Source organism: Apodemus sylvaticus, chromosome 18 (assembly GCF_947179515.1).
Source record: "Apodemus sylvaticus chromosome 18, mApoSyl1.1, whole genome shotgun sequence".
Taxonomy (NCBI): Eukaryota; Metazoa; Chordata; class Mammalia; order Rodentia; family Muridae; genus Apodemus; species Apodemus sylvaticus.
The window spans coordinates 64,435,246-64,453,592 of record NC_067489.1 but is presented as its reverse complement, the minus strand read 5'-3'; positions in this window follow the sequence as shown (position 1 = coordinate 64,453,592).

Sequence of the window (18,347 nt, the reverse complement as noted above, 5' to 3'; positions counted from 1 at the left end):
ATAAACCTTCTTCTCTCCATCCATTCTCCAATCACCTCCCTCCTTTTTCTCTGTCCTTATACTCCCCTCCGATGCTAGATCAATCCTTTCCAGGATCAGGACCCTCTCCATACTTCTTCATGGGAGTCATTTGTTAGGTGATTTGTGCCTTGGGTATTCAGAGCTTCTGGGTTAATTAATATCCACTTATCAGAGATTGCATTCCATGTGTATTCTTTTGTGATTGGGTTACCTCACTTAGGATGATATTTTCTAGATCAAACCATTTGCCTAAAAATTTCATGAATTCATTGTTTCTAATTGCTGAGTAGTATTCCATTGTGCAAATATACCACATTTTCTGTATCCATTCCTTCTTTGAGGGACATCTGAGTTCTTTCCAGATGAACATAATGGAGCATGTGTCTTTATTGCATGCTGGGGAATCCTTTGGGTATATGCCCAGGAGAGGTATAGCAGGGTCCTCCGGAAGTGTCATGTCCAGTTTTCTGAGGAACCGCCAGACTGATTTCCAAAGTGGTTCTTTAGGTGCTTTAGAGCCATTTGAGTTTCCTCAGTTGAGAATTCCCTGTTTAGCTCTGTACCTCATTCTTTAATAGGGTTATTTGACTCTCTGGAGACTAACTTCTTGAGTTCTTTGTATACATTGGATATTAGCCCTCTATCAGACGTAGGGTTAGTAAAGATCTTTTCCCAATTTGTTGGTTGCCGTTTTGTCCTATTGCCTGTGTCCTTTGCTTTACAGAAGCTTTGCAGTTTTATGAGGTCCCATTTGTCAATTCTTAGAGCATAAGTCATTGGTGTTCTGTTCAGCAACTTTTCTCCTGTGCCCACCTGTTCAAGATTTGTTCCCACTTTCTCCCCTATAAGTTTCAGTGTGTCTGGTTTTATGTGTAGATCCTTGATCCATTTTGACTTGAGCTTTGTACAAGGATATAAGAATGGGTTGATTTGTATTTTTCTGCATGCAGATCTCCAATTGATCCAGCACTATTTGTTAAAAATGCTATCTTTTTCCCACTGGATATTTTTAGCTCCTTTGTCAAATATCAAGTGACTGCATGTATGTGTGTTCTTTTCTGGGTCGTCAATTCTAATCCACTGATCTTCCTGCCTGTCTGCATACCAATACCAAACAGTTTTATCACTACTGCTCTGTAGTAGAGCTTGAGGTCAGGGATGGTGATTCCCCCAGAAGATCTTTTGTTGTGGAGAACAGTTTTTGCTAACATGGGTTTTGTGTTATTCCAGATGAATTTGAGAATTGTTCTTTCTTATATCTTTTTTTTAATTCTATATATTTTTTATTCATATTTCAAATGATTTCCCCTGTTATGCCCCCCCCCCCCCCACTCCCCGAAAGTCCCATATGCCCTCTTCCCTCCCCTTGTTCTCCCATCCACCCCTTCTCATTTCTCTGTTCTGGTGTTGCCCTATACTGCTACACTGAGTCTTTCCAGAACCAGGGGCCACTCCCCCATTCTTCTTGTACATCATTTGATGTATGGATTATGTTTTGGGTATTCCAATTTTCTAGGCTAATATCCACTTATTAGTGAGTGCATACCATGATTGATCTTTTGAGACTGGGTTACCTCACTTAGTATGATATTTTCCAGCTCCATCCATTTGTCTAAGAATTTCATGAATTCGTTGTTTCTAATGGCTGAGTAGTACTCCATTGTGTATATATATATACCACATTTTTTTGCATCCATTCTTCTGTTGAGGGATACCTGGGTTCTTTCCAGCTTCTGGCTATTATAAATAGGGCTGCTATGAACATAGTGGAGCACATATCCTTATTACCTGCTGGGGAATCCTCTGAGTATATGCCCAGGATTGGTATAGCAGGATCCTCTGGAAGCGACGTGCCCAATTTTCTGAGGAACCACCAGATTGATTTCCAGAGTGGTTGTACCAATTTACAACCCCACCAGCAGTGGAGGAGTGTTCCTCTTTCTCCACATCCTAGCCAACACCTGCTGTCTCCTGAATTTTTAATCTTAGCCATTCTATATCTATGAAGAATTGATTTGGGATTTTGATGGGGATTGCATTGAATCTATAGATGCTTTTGGCAAAATGCTTTTGGCAAGATGGCCATTTTTGCTATATTGATTCTACCAACCCATGAACATGAGAGATCTGAAGTGGAAACTTTTTATAACATAAAGCAACTGAAAATTACTTTATGAAGTTAAATATAGCTCTCAGGAAGTACTGTGGTTAAGTAAGCCTTGTAGATGATAATTCTTACTCTTAAAGAATCTTCAGAATTGTTGCTCAGTGTCTTGAGTCTACAAACCCTGCTAATAGCCTTAATGGTTTTGGATATTGTAGAGGTCATCACAGGAAAACAAACAAGTTTTCTGAGTTGCCATATGTATTAATCAGGGTTCTCTAGAGTAGTAGAACTTATAGAATATATATATATATATATATATATATATATATATGTATGTGATTTATGTCTCAGCTGATCATCAGTATACACTAGAATACCAAAAGAAGTAGGCTCTAATGCCAGTGAAGGAGGTGGACTTGCTAACAAGGCAAGGGTTACCAAGAGCTTCCTTCTTCCATGTCCTGATGTAGGCTTCCTGCAGAAGGTGTGGGCCAGATTAAAGGTGTGCCTTCCTATCTCACCATCCAGATTAAAGACCTGTGGCCTTTTACCTTCACAATCCAGATTATAAGTGGGTTTTTCTACTTCAAATTAAGGAAAAATTCCTCACAAGTATGCTGTCCACTTTTGGATTTTAGTTAATTCCAGATGAGTCAAGTTGATGAGGAATGGCTGTCACATCATAAATAGGTTCTGGCCAGACAGTGGTGGTGCAGGCCTTTAATCCCAGCACTTGGGAGGCAGAGGCAAGCGGATTTCTGAGGTTGAGGCCAGCCTGGCCTACAGAGTGAGTTCCAGGGCTATACAGAAAAAAAGCCAAAAAAAAAAAAAAAAAGGTTCTGAACTTCCAGAAAGGATGTCTCCCTGCCATTTATGTTTTCTAGACCACAGACATACTCTGTGGTCTAGTTTTACATACACAGAGGGAGTGGGCAGAGGGAGAAAGACACTGCCATCCTTTCAACATTTTTCCGGGAATACAAAAATCTCAAAGTGGATTCAGTGTTGTGTATGTTTATCCTCAGCACCCAGGATGAGCAATCGCCTGTCATTTTGAGAACCTTCTGACTAGACAGAGGAAAATCATTTAAAAGGAAACAACAAAATGCGTGTATAGTGGCTATTCGTGGTTGTCAACTTGACTATATCTGGAATGAACTACAGTCTAGAATTGAAAGGCTCACCTATGATCCTAATTTGGAGGTTCGGAGATATAAGTTTCTGACCTGAATCTTGGCATGGAGACCTTGAAGCATAATGGCTAAGACAAGGAGATCTCCAAGTTCAAGATCATTTGGGATTAAAGGCATGGATGCACATACCTTTAATCTGGGCCACACCCTCTGTTGGAGACCCACAGCCTTTAATCTGGGCCACACTCTCTGTTGGAGACCTACAGCCTTTAATCTAGGCTATACCCTCTGCTGGAGATATATAAGGACATTGGAAGAAGGAAGATTTACTCACTCTTCCTTGCCTGCTTGCTTCGTGGGACTGAGAAACTGCTAGATCCTTGGACTTCCATCCACAGCTGCTGCTGATCGTTGTTGGGGAGTTGGACTATAGACTGTAAGTCATCGACAAATTCCCTAACTATATAAAGACTACCCATACATTCTGTGACTCTAGAGAACCCAAACTAATACAGAGTGTAACACCATAACTGTGGTTAATGAAGAACTAATAATTGCTGGCCTTCAAGGCTTAAAATAATGTGCAAAGAGATATACACATCTGTAACAAATTAAGTTTACAGTTTGCACAGTGATTTATTTTTCTGTAGAATGAGCTATTGTACCCATTACTACAGTGTATCTATGGGTAAATGAAAGGTGTTCTAATATACCAGGCTGAATTGACAAAAGCAGAATTTTGATAAGTTTCCACTCCTTCCAGCTGTATCTTTCTTTGTTCAACATGGCGAGCATACCTTTAGTCATTACAGTAGGTTTTTCCCACACCAATATTTTACTTAGCACATTCTATCTACTCTCTAAAACTTTTTTAAAGTGACAAAAATGATAATGACTAACTGGAAAGAACTGGTTCTTTGATGAGTTGTATTTAGAATAGCTAATTGATTCGTTTCTTTATATTTAATAAGCTTTTCTTTAAAGCAATTTTGCTTTTAAATATTCTAGTCAGTAACAAATCTGTAAACTTTCCAACTAGCTTAAATATACAGAACATATAATGAATTACTCTCTTTTTTATAATAAACATTTCTTTATTGCTCACAGAATAGTGCATTTCTGGTCTTTTGTAAAGCTGTGACTGTTCTACTGGGTGATTCAGAAAAGCAACCCTCTTCCTTCCATGGAGACAATGTCTTGTGTAGCCTTGAAGTATTTCACTTATGAAGCCCTTTGTATCTAACTTGAGGAACAAGAGGTTAGAGATTGAACCCTTCGTGGTGACTTCAGCCTCAACCAACATGTTTATCTGCTCTCATTCAATTGAGAAGAACTTGGGTCAAAATAGTCAATAGATGGAGGAATGGGAGAAACTCAGAAGTGTAGTCCCTGAATAAGACACCATCTCAGGTGACAAATGTAACTCTGAACTACATGAGGGGCATATGCAGGTCTATTTAGCTGATAGCAGTACAGGTTAAAAAGCCAAATATCATAGAGTCAAATCTGCCAGAGGTCATTTGGATGCCTCATATCATGGCAGGTATAGGTACAGGTGTGTGTGTGTGTGTGTGTGTGTATACACATGGTCACATGATGAGAGGATGCTGTAATGAGAGCCTCAATCTGGTCCTTCTTTTGAGAAGGATGTTAGTCCCTTTTTTCAAATGAAAAGACTTTTCATTTGAATTGTTCTCCTTTTTATACAACATAGGCTTTTTATTTACAAAAAAAATCCTCCAATTGTATACTCTATGAACATATACATACACATACATGTACATGCACATACATGTACACATACATATACATATTTGAATGATATCATTAAAATGTTTGTTATTGTTAGGGTAGGAAATATTTGTGTATCTCCTCAACAAGTTTTATTTGTAGAGTTTTCCAGTGCTCTCTGCTCTCTCAGGGTGGGAGTCATCTTTGATCTCTATCTTCTTTTGAATCCCTTATGTCTTGGGAATGGGCTACAGGCCCGTGCCCTCCTCCTTCCTAAGCTGGGTCATTTTACCTAAGGCAGCCAAACCTCCTCTGTCAAGGCACTTAAGTAAACAAATCTAAGTCAGTTTAGTGGAGCTAAAACCCCATGAATTCCACACCCTTTCAAACTTCATACTTCCATAATGAGGGCATTACCAACTGTCTTAGTCAGAGTTTCTATTCCTGCATGAACATCATGACCAAAAAGCAAGTTGGAGAGAAAAGGGTTTATTGAGCTTACACTTCCATGTTGCAGTTCATCACTAAAGGAAGTCAGGACTGGAACTCAAGTAGGTCAGGAAGCAGGAGCTGATGCAGAGGCCATGGAGGGATGTTTCTTACTGGCTTGCTTCCCCTGGTTTGCTCAGCCTGCTCTCTTATAGAACCTAAGAGCACCAGCCCAAAGGTGGTACCACCCACAAGGGGCCCTCCCCACTTGATCACTAATTGAGAAATTGCCCCACAGCTGGATCTCATGGAAGCACTTCCCCAACTAAAGCTCCTTTCTCTGTGATAACTCCAGCCTGTGTCAAGGTGACATACAAAACTAGCCAGTACACCAACAAACAGTCCCTTAGAAGTAGACCTTGCTTAAGGATAGGGAAAGCCTGAGTGAGGGTAGTCACGGTAGCTTAGTGGCAGAGAACGGGTTTGTCTACATACATCCTAAATTCAATCCTCAGTAAAACAAACAAACAAACAAACAAACAGAAAAACTTTATAACTTGAACAAAACACAAAAAATTTACCTTGTGTGTAATCTATTAAGCTTATAGTTTTAAAATCTTGGAATTTTAATTTAGTGTGTGTGTGTGTGTAAGTGTGTGTGTAAGTACAAGTGCCCACAGAGGCCAGTGATATTATACTTCCTTGGAGCTGGCATTCCAGGTGCTCGTGAGCTACCCAACTTTAGCGCTGGGATACGTCCTCTGCCAAAGCAGCATGTATTCTTAACCACTGAGGCATCTCTCCAGCTCAAGTACAGTTATTTTTAAAAGCTACATTGAAGAACATGTTGGATCATATTTGGAACTGTCTGAGCATTTTATATACCTTTAGCACTTAAACTGAATTTATTTTTAATATACTTAATTTCTTTCTTAAATGCTTCAGTTAGCTTCAGATAGCTCTAATGTAACTGCTTTAATAATTCATTAGTTAGATTATTAAACTTGGTTTAATAATTGGTGCTTCTTGTTCTCTTAGACAGTATTACACTGTACACAAGCTTAGTAATAACTTGACTCAAAAATGGCGTAAATTAATTGATTCTTCCATATAAAATTTAAATACTGAGGCTTCCATTCCAACAAACCAAATATGCATTAAATTTTCAGATGATAAAGTCTTAATGTGTATTTTCATTTTACATGAAAAAATATTCATCTGAATCTTTAAATGCTTCATTGTCTTGATTGAACTCTTTGGCTCCCTCATACATTCCTCCAACAAGCACTTTCAGTTCAGCTGCCATGCTATTGCAGGCATTGCATAGTGTAAGGAACAAAGAGGAGAAAAAGCCTGCTCTTGTGGAACTTAACTTCCAAGGGAAGAGGACAAATAATAAGATGACTAAGTATAGCGTAGTATCCCAAAGGATAAGGCGTGTCATGTTGGGGGAGGGGCGGTCAAGCTTGGAGAAAGGAATGAAGGTATTTAAAATAAGGTCTCCAGAGAGGCAAGGATGCAAGTCACTTAAAGAGGCAGATGTATGTAGAGAAGGGAGCTGGAGCTGCAGATGTTCAGAAACTTTGGGCTTAGTGTCAGCTGACACTGAGCTTCCCTCTTGGTCATTATATCCTAAACTACTAGTTCATGGGAAGCTTGGTCTCCAGCCTCACTTCACCTATAGTTCCTTTCACTCATGTTTGATGATTTTTGCATATCTTCTGGTTTTAAAGAAGGTGTATAGTTACCTCTCATAGAGCTAAAGAACTATTCCCATATTTCTAGGGTCTATGATTACAACTATGAAATTATTCTACCTTTAGAAACATCTAATTTTCTTCATAAGCACATATAAAATATAAATATTACTTAAGTTCATATTAATAGATATCTATCCTGAAAAAAAATCTATTTGTTGCCTTTGGAAAATGACACTTGAAACATATCTAGAAAGCTAATCGTTTCCTGGAATAATTAAGTTACATTCAAATAAACGAACGATGAAGGAATTCTGCTAATTTGTTTCAAGAAATGACATGAGCAAATTTATAATTCCATTTGGCTACTTTCATTGAGCTTAGTAATATTTACTTTCATCAGTGATGCTTAGTAAGAGAAATAGCATAAGTTACTAATTTAGCAAATGGAAATTACCAGTATTTCTAGGAGTATTTTTAAAGTTTGATAATTAGTTTGCTTTTAAAAGCACTCTAAATGTGTTCTGTTAAAATTTCTGATTATAAAAAGATATGATACAGAAATGAAATTAACAAATCTATAGTTTGTTTTAAATTGCATTTGGCATGTGCACACAAATAATGTCATAAACTAATTTAAGTTTATTCAATTTGAAGTTTTTCATGGAGAAATGTAATTATATAGTGCATGGTCTGTAAAATAAAACCACTGCTATACCTCATGATAATCACTTTGGAAAAAAAATTGCTTCAAGTGCCTGAAAGGAAGAAGCTGCTAAAACCAGGAAAAAAAAAAAAGAAATATACTTTATTAGTAGCTCAAGTAGTAAGGTGGAAGGCCTTCATGGTGCACAGTTTATGTGATAATACCCAGAAAGGCTTGACATGAGGCAAGAGGCAGAGACTACCCATCCTAATTAATTTTCTATGGCAGTGCTAAAACACCATGACCAAGGCAAATTATAAAAGTGAGAATTAATTGGGTTTATGGTTTGAGAAGGTCTTTGAGTCCATGGGGGCAATGCAAAGGCATGGCAGTAACATTGGCTGAGAGTTCAAATCTTAGAAGAGTGAGCAGAAAACAGTGAGCACACTGGAAATTGAATGAGTCCTCTGAAACTTCAAGGTTCACCCCAGTGACATACATCCTCCAATAAGCCCACACCTCCTAATCCTTCCCAAGTATTGCCACTAACTTTGGAGCAACTATCTTAAACAAAAGGTTTTGTTCAAACTGGATGTTTGCATGTAGAAAAATGCAAATAGTCAGGCGGTGGTTTAATACCACTTTTATGCCTTTAATACCAGCACTTGGGAGGCAGAGGCAGGCAGATTTCTGAGTTCAAAGCCAGCCTGGTCTACAGAGTGAGTTCCAGGACAGCCAGGGCTACACAGAGAAACCCTGTCTCAAAAAAAAAAAAAAAAAAAGCCAAAAAAAAAAAAAAGAAAGAAAAGAAAAAAAGAAAAATGCAAATAGATTCATATTTATCACCCTGCACAAATCTTAAGTCCAAATGGATCAAAGAACTAAATACAGAACCAGATACACTGAATCTAATAGAAAAGAATTAATTAATTCTTGTAATTAATCTTTTATTTTTAATTTCATTCTTAGTGTTAATTCTTTTTTTTTGCTAGCAATTTTTTTTTAATTAATGCAGTTAGTTCTTTAACAATTTCATATATAATCCATTCTAGACAGTAACTGGGTCCTATGCTGTTTTTATCTTCCTTCTAGCCCCAAACCAAAGTCTTGACTTTTGGCTGGGTTTTGTGATTATAAAAAGGACTCTTGTGTTTAAATACAGTTACAAATTAGAGGACGAATGGAACCTCATGAAACTAAAAGGCTCCTGTAAGGCAAAGGACACCATGAATGGGACAAAGAGGCAGCCTACAGAATGGAAAAAATGCTTTTACCAATTCCACATACAAGAGAGGACTAATATCCAAAATATATAAAGAACTCAAAAATTAGATACAAAAAAACCCCAATTCAATTTTAAAGAGGGGTACAGATATAAACAGAGAATGCTCAACAGAGCAATCTCAAATGGCTGAGAATCACAAGAAATGTTCAACATCCTTAACCATCAGAGATATACAAATCAAAGATTGAGGGTCCATCTTACACCTGTCAGAATGGCTAAGATCAATAACACAAGTGACAGGTCATGCTGGTGAGGATGTAGAGCAAAGAGAACATGCCTTCATTTCTAGTGGGAGTTCAAACTTGTACAGAAAATACAGAAATCAATATGGTAGTTCTTTAGAAAACTGAGAATTTCTATCTCAACAGCAAGCTATAGCACTCCTGGGCATATACCCAAAGGACACTCCATTTTCCCACAAGAACACCTACTCACCTATGTTCATAGCTATAATAGCCAAAAACTGGAAATAACCTAGATACCCCTCGAGTGAAGAAATAAAGACAATGTGGCTCATTTACATAATGGAATATTACTCAGTTATTAAAAAATGACATCGTGAAATTTGCAAGCATATGGGTGGAACTAGAAAAAGTCATCTTGAGAGACATAATCAAGACCCAGAAAGACAAATATGGTATATATTCATTTATAAATGGCTATTAGATGTTAAGTAAATAATAATAAATCTATAATCTGTAGACCTAGAGAGGTTAGATACAGAGATGTGCTCTAGTGTGGGATGCATGGATCTCCCTGGGAAAGGGAAATAGAGTAGATTTTGCAATGGACTGGCGGTGGTGGGGATGGAAGTCAGATCAGGAGATGGGATGGAGGGAGAGAATAAAGGGAAAGATAGCTGAACTGAGGAGCGTTTGTGGAGTGATATGGATAAATCATGCAGTGGAAGCTTCCTGGAATCCTAATGAAGACTCCTATAATGGAGGATATAGAGTCTGAACTGTTTACCTCTTTCAGCCAATCAAGGCTCCCAGTGGGTCACACTGGCCTACAGTCTGTTGAGTTGTTATCTAAGAGAATCTGTGAAGATTTCCAAACCACCCAAACTGATGCTAGGATAGAGGATTGCTCTTTCAAAATGGATAGCAGGGTTCCGTTCCTGAGGACGGCATCCATACAACTCATTGAACACTGGAAGATTGAGCTGGTGTCTGCTTGGAATCTTCACCATATATTCTACTCTCTTTGGTACAAGAAGGTACTGAAAGAGAATACTGGACACCAACCCAGCCACATAACCTTTGACTTATAATCTGTCCTGCCTGTGAGATATGTTGGGGTAATGAGGGTAAAAGACTTGTGGGAGTGGCCAATTTAAGTTGTCTCAACTTGAGTCATACTCCATGAAAGAGACACAATGCATGACACTTCTTGGATGTCCAATAATCAGAGATAGTATAGCCCAGAGATGTAGGGTAGAATCAAACACAACTAGTCAGGTGGGGGGAGGGAATCGGTGAAATGATTTCTAACGATTATCTGCTATATTCATAGATTGGTACCTTGCCCAGTAGTCATCAGAGATGCTTCTTGCTCAGAAGCAGATGGGACTGGATACAGATACTCACAGCCAGACATTATGTGGACAGAGTCTAAACTGGAGGTCTTCATTTAGTTCCTCTTTATGGTGCACCAGTAGCCCAGATAAAGGCGGGCAGGAAAGACTGCAGGAGTCAGAAGGGATGGAGGACACCAGGAGAATATGGCTCTCTGAATAAACTAAGCAGGGTGCATATGTCTCACAGAGACTGAAATAGCAAGTACAGGCCCTGCGTGGGTCTGCACTCCATCTCCTGTGTATATGTTATGGTTTTGGCTTGGGGTTTTTGTGGGACTACTAACTGTGGGAGTGGGTGTGTCTTTCACTCTTTGGCCTGCTCTTGGGACTCTCTTTCTCCTGTCGGGTTACCTTGTCCAACCTTGGTATGAGGACTTTTGTTACTGTATTTTGTTTTGTGATGTTTGATTGTTCTCTCTTGGAGGCCTGGTCCTTTCTGGAGAGAAGTGGAAGGAGAGTTGATGGGAGGAGGAGGGGCTGGGGGAGTAGAGGGAGGTGAAACTGGTCAGGATGTATTGTATGAGAGAAGAATTTAATTTCCATCTTTAAAAAAGTTGTTTGACAATAGCTAATAAAGAGAATTTAAATTTTCTTCAAGTGGTAAATAGAAAACATAACTTCTATTTGGGATTTTTGAGACAGGGTATCATGGAAGCTAAGCTGACCTGAAACTTGATATGTAATCAAGGGTGGCCTTGATTGGGCATCCTCCTGCCGTACCTTTCCAAGGGCTAGGAGGACAAGGATGGTAAGGATGGCCTACTACTTCTAACAGAAAGAACTTGAAAAAGTAAAACATTTCTTGGTTTATGTTCTGTGTTTGTCACTTATATGGAGAACAGTGTCACTTGCAAAATTCCCAAACTAAAAGACCACTCATAAAAGCTTAGAATCTATGATCGATGAAATGCTAGCACAGGAATGAAGTGATTTATAAGGCATGGTTATCGATTCTACAGACCTATTTCACTCCATTTATCTTTTTCTAGTCTAACAATAGGAATGTAGTATATACCCAGTTTTCTCTGTAAAATATCAAATTTATCTCTCCAATATTGTCTAGGTAAATTTCATGTCTCCAAATACTGATATCTTGAAGTTAAAGAATCCTAATGTGCATCTAAAAATCACCACTTGGATTACAAAAAATAAGATAAAATCAATAGGACATTATTCTACCTATTAAAAATTTGCAGAAGTTAATAATGCATAACGTACTGTTGACACACATAGTATGTGATCTATCACAGGTAATAGAAGGCATTGAACCTTCAAATGGCAAAGAGTGTGATGACTGAGTTCAGTCTGGGAAGAGTTGAACATTTCATTTCTGAGAAAAATGTTGTGAGAACATTTCATTTGATATGAAGAAATACCACATTATGTTTTGATTTATTCAATGACATTAATTGGGCATCTATTATATGTGAGAAGTATCCTAAAAACTAGGAATAGGAGTGTTAGAAAAGAGAAAAAAAAAGTCTTTTCAGGAAAATTGAAACAAACTACAAAGTATCCTTTGCCAGTGTCTGAGTTGCCCTCAGCAACCCTCCCTTGATTTACTGTTTATAATAATATCCTTCTACCTTTCTGTCTAACTTTAGCTACAGAACCCCAGAGTTTCTTCTTTGTACTTCTCTACCTACAATCACTCTCTTGATGATCTCACAAAAGCATTTAAATGTGGTGTGTGCGTGCGCACGCGTGCAGTTGCCACACAAATATATTTCTCCAACTTTGGATCTCCCCCATGAACTGCATACTCATAGTCAACCACCCACTTCACGTCTCATCTTGGGTGTCTAAAATGTCAAACTGAACATATCCAAAAAGCAAACACCAGAGCATGGTGGGTGGAAAAGAGGTTGTAAGATCACTTGGATTGAGAAAATAAAAGACTTAACATTAAATCAAAGAATTAAAAACGTACAGAGAGTTGTGCATGTGTGTTAGCATGTTTGACAGAAAGTGAGAAGCCTGGCCCAAGTAGCAGTTGAGGGACTTACTAAAAAGGGTGGAATGGTGGCAGAGTCGTTAAGTTTAGATATAGGTCGAAGAGAAGGAAATACCTGTCAGGTATCATGTGCTTGCTGACAGCATCCCTGAAAAATAGGTTGTGGAGATTCAGAAATCATAAAGCAGAATGGAGGAGTCAAGTGGGAGAAAGAGCAAAAGCCAGTTCAAGGCAAGATGCCCTGTGCTGTTACAGCTCTTATCACACACAAGTGTGATTTCATCATTAGCCTTCCAAACTGGACTGAACGAGCCCTGGATCAAAGACTTGGAATATTTCATATTTTTTTTTTGATTTTCAGCTCTGAGGATATGAGCACGATGCAACATTGTGTGAATATCCTATGAGTGGTTGAGCAAAAGTGAAAGCAACGGCAGAGAAAATGTGTGGAAGAACAGTTTGGAACACGAAGAAAAGAGGTATCAAGAATGAATTGAAGAAATGACCAGGAGGGTTGGCATTCCAACAAAGTAGGGCAGCTTGGGAAATTCTGGGGCACTTTGTTTTGGGGTCACAAAACACAATTTAAAATGTAGAAAAAGCCAAAAGAAAGAAGAAGGAGGAGGAGGAGGAGGAGGAGGAGGAGGAGGAGGAGGAGGAGGAGGAGGAAGAGGAAGAGGAAGAAGAAGAAGAAGAAGAAGAAGAAGAAGAAGAAGAAGAAGAAGAAGAAGAAGAAGAAGAAGAAGAAGAAGAAGAAGAAGAAGAAGAAAAGAAGAAAAGAAGAAGATGAAGAAGATGAAGAAGACGAAGAAGAAGAAGAGAAGAAGATGAAGAAGAAGAAAAGAAGACGAAGAAGAAGACGACGAAGAGGACAAAGAAGAAGAAGAAAGAAAGAAAGAAAGAAAGAAAGAAAAAGAAAGAAAGAAAGAAAGAAAGAAAGAAAGAAAGAAAGAAAGAAAGAAAGAAAGAAAGAAAGAAAGAAAGAAAGGACCAGGCAGTGAGGGTGCACACCTTTAATCCCAGCACTTGGGAGGCAGAGGCAGACGGCAAATTTCTGAATTCAAAGCCAGCCTGGTCTACAGAGTGAGTTCCAGGACGGTCAGGGCTACACAGAAAAACCCTGTCTCAAAACAAACAAACAAACAAAAAAATAGTAAAATAAAATGTAGAAAAAGGAGTACACCATGCCAAGGATGCATTTGTAAGCCATCCTAAGATTTATTCTGTGTACAATTGATTCTGAGGTCACAAAGAGTTTTCAGTAAAGCAGTGACATGTTTGGGCCAATAGGGCAGTGCGATCTGGAAGCTGGATTTGACTGTGACACACAGGATTTAAGGAAGTGAGTTCTTGCCTGGTTTAACAGACGAGGAGTGAGATGGGCTGGGCAGTGATGTGGCATTTGGGGTTAGAATCAGGAGACAATGCTGACCCAAAGATCTCCGGGATTGCATCATTTGTTCTATCACTGATTTGCAGCCCCGGCCTCCTCCTTACCATTGCCTTGAGCTTCTCAGTCTGTTCCTGGGAGTAATTAAGAAGGGAGACCCAAGATCTCAGCATATTGACAAGAAAGGTCACCCTTGCTGATCTCTCACCCTAAATATGTGCCCTGAATTTCCTATTCCAGATGCTGCCTTGATTCTATAATCACACTCCAGGGTCCATCTATGGAGCCAGTAAAATGTCTGTAACTCATTGCTGCTAATCGCACTGGTCGCATAGTTATTGTTAATCTATAATCATTTTTTATCAGATACAAAAATTCTTTAGACTCACAGATTTAGAATTTCACACTTATTTCCTGGCTGGGCTCTCTTTGCTTAGCCAACTGTACAAGTATACTTGTTGGTCTTGTGTGAATCCCGTGTCACATCATTGGATCTCAGCTTCCTGATCCTTTATGTTGCTACCCATGGCGAATCTTCTGGCTGCAGGACAGTTTAAGATTTTAAGAGAAAATAGTTTCAGTTTAAGTTTTATTTTAGAATGTCTGCAAAAACACAGATTTCATCTCAAAAAGAATAAGAGACAGTTTGTTTTGGAGACAAATGTAAGTGGCCATATCCTGGGAGCACAGATTCAGGGTGTTCCATTGGGAATGTGGCTACATGCCCTTAGGGGCTTACATTAGAGGAGACATTAGGTTGATGGGGTTTGGCAAAATGGAAAAGCTGTTATACAGTTTCTGATGCTACCTGGTGACATGCTTAAGATTTCAGATGCTCGATTCAGAGCAGTTTTCTAAGAACACGTGTTAAAGGTTTTGATAGATGGTGGGATGTTTGGTCAGACATGGGTGTGGGCTTTGGAAGGGACTAAAAATATCTGGAGATGTTTTGTCTCTGATATGCAGCATTTCAGTTTGCCATAATCACCTTGTTCAATCATTTGATCTTATAGAATCTTTAAAGTAAGGGTGGCTTGTTTTTCCTCTATCCTTCTGGGAAGGTTAGATCACAAGAGCAGTACTTAAAATTCTCAGTTAAGGCTTAGGAGTCACATATTAGAAGTTTAATTGTGTCTCTTGTGTAAATTCCTTAGGTGTGGATGCTGAGACAACATCATGACTTTGGGACCTGCCTAGGCTAAAAGTCACATCCAGACTAGCCTGACCTACAGAAGATATTTGATCTAAAGAGAAAAATAGATGTTACTAGGACTATGTCGGTTGGCTGAGTACTTACCTGTCCTGCATTGGAAGCCTTGGGCCAGGTCTCCAGCACCACATCAGTAGGACACAGTAGTTCCCACCTAAAATCCTAGCAATTTGGGGCTGGAGGCAGCAGGGGGAACAAGGGCTTAAGCTCTTCTCATCTTCCACTACATAATGACGTCTGGGCCGTCCGGGTCTATGTAAGAACATGATTCAAAATAATTCTTTTACATTTTACGAAACAATGAAAGAAAAGAATGGTGGTTTTGTCATATGACTAAGCTGTTTTTCTGCAATTAGACAAAATCTGTTTGGTTTCTTCCTCAAGAGTGCCAACTAAATCCTAAATCTGAAATTCAGGCATGAGGATCATCTCCTTCTATAATGTTCATTTTACTCTATTCTATAAACACGGATTATTTTTTTACCAGGACTGTATTGCATTAGTTACTTAGCTTCATAAAAATAGCCATATTTATGAGACAGTCAAGCACAGGAATAGCTTACCAAGCTGGGACCCTGTTCAGCTTGGGCTGTGCGTGGATTCCTTTGAGAATGCACCTGGGAACCTGCTTCAAAATGCACTACACCCAACTTCACAAGTGGGATAGGTTTCTCCTTTTCCAACCATCATTTAGTCCCTTCCTTGTTGTGCTAAGTTTGTATTCAAACATATTTCAAAAAAATACTCAGTGTGGTAGGCAAAGCACAGGCCAGCTTGAACTAGTTTTTGGGTGTATGTGCCGTTAAGTCAAGCCATGTCATCTGAGTGAACTTTCAGGGACAAATATCTATATACCATCTTATGCCTGTGCATAATGGGCCTGCATATGACTAAAATCAGATGCATTGTGGGAAGGGGCATGTACAGTGGGCCAAGGATCACAAGCCTGTCAATCAAAACACTAAGCCCCCTTGGCAACAGCTCCTCCCTCTATGCCCTAGGAAGGAAAATAACCCTTGATCTCAAGCAGTGTTACTGAAGGAGCCCAATGTTCTCTTACAACATATCTGACTTGTAATATTACTTTCTCCTGTATTTCTTTAAGAGATTTATTTATGTCCTTCTTGTGTTCCTCTAACAGCATCATGACCAGTGATTTTTAAATCCAAATCTTGTTTATCTGGTGTGTTGGGATATCCAGGACATGCTGTTGTTGGAGAACTGTGTTCAGATGCTGCCATATTGCCTTGATTTCTGGTAGCAATGTTCCTACGTTTGCCTTTTGCCATCTAGTTCTCACTGGTGTTAGTTGGTCTTGTTGGCACTGGCTGGTGCTTCAAGTTCCTGTGAACCTGTAAAGCTATTTCTGCAACACTGGATGACTGGGTTTCCCCTGGCACAGATTGCTGATGTGCTGCCCTCCTCTTGTGTGCCATTGGAGCCCTGCTGTGTCTTGCTCCAAGCAATGTTTTACTTGGGTTGTCTCATTGAACCTGGTGCTCCCAGTCTGCTCTGTCATCGAGTAAAGATGGTGGTGGGGAGTCACTCCAAGTGCTGATCACCAGGTAGGGCACATGACCCAGGACCAGCTGGCACACAGACGAACTGCTGATCTGCCTAGGTCCTGGGCACAGGCAGACCCGCCTCGGTAGTTTGCGCCCCCAGAGATCTTAAACTCGGGATATCTCACTACCTGGTGCTGCCCCTCTGCTCCATCAGGGAGAGAAGATGGCAGTGGGAGACACTCCAAATGCTGATCACCTCGTAGGGCACAGGACCCACGCTGATTACCTCGTAGGGCACAGGACCCACGACCCTATTATTTTTATTTTTTAATTATTTTTTTGTGTATCCTCTCTCTCTCTCTCTCTCTCTCTCTCTCTCTCTCTCTCTCTCTCTCTTCTGTGTGTGTGTGTGTGTGTGTGTGTGTGTGTGTGTGATGTTCATATGGCTATGGGTATGCACATGTCAAGGCATATGTGTGGTCTCAAGACAACTCTTGGGTGTCATCTTCATTGCTCCAGAGTCTGATCTCAGGACATTCTTACACAGCTGCTGGGATATTTTCTGGACCTCTCATTTCTCTTTAGTAAAATATTTCTCTTCTCAGTTTTTTTTTTCTTTATTTGGCTCCAATATAGATCATCCAACTGCTCCAAAAATATACAATCAAAGTTATTCTAGCAAGATTCTTCACTGTGATGCAGGTGCTAATGGAAATATAGGACTCAGGGTTGGAAAGATGGCTCAGTGCCTAAGAGCAATTGGTGTCTTCCACAGGACCCAAGCTTGGTTCCCATGTTAAATGGCTTACAGCCATTTATAGCTCCAGCCCCAGTGGGCATGTCACCCTCTATTGGCCTTCAACAGCACTGCACACACATACACATAAATAAAAATGATTAAAAAAAACAGAAAATATAGCATTTCTACAAACATAACTCAATTATTGAATGAACAGGATGCAACACAATCAGGGATGTGAGGACAGAGACCAGAACTGGAGAAGCAGTAGGTAGGTGGCTGAGCTCCAGCCAGCAAGAGTGTCCACTTGTCAAATGTTCACCCCTGAGATGTTTATCTACCATTAACAGTAGACATCTCCGTCGGTTGGTTTGAGCTGTATATAAGACAACCGTCGGTTGGTTTGAGCTGTATATAAGACAACCGTCGGTTGGTTTGAGCTGTATATAAGACAACCTTATAATCATAGTATAGCAGTGTTTATTTTATGGTAAAGACCAGTGAATAAACTTCTAGACTTTTTATCAGAGATGTTGTATTATATAGACATTTATCCTGTGGCCCTGAAAAACAGAAAAAGTAACTATTTTGGAAAAAAGTCTGACTTGTCCAGAATAATACCTAGAAATAGACAGTGACATTTAAGATCTGGAATGAAATTTGTATACTGTCATTTCTATCCACATTCCAATAACACAAACAAGTCATACAGAGAAGCATAACATCTACAGAGCAAGGAAGGCTAAGGAACCAGTATTTACCGGATACTGGTTTAGTCAGTCTGATCATCTAACTAGGAGATGCTCTTACAGAGACATAGCTTTCTGTGCTTTCTGCTTATGCAGGAAAATTGTTACCCTTGGGCTTCTGCACCCTGTTCTGTTGATCTTTATGAATTTTTAAGTGAAATCTGGAGGGCAG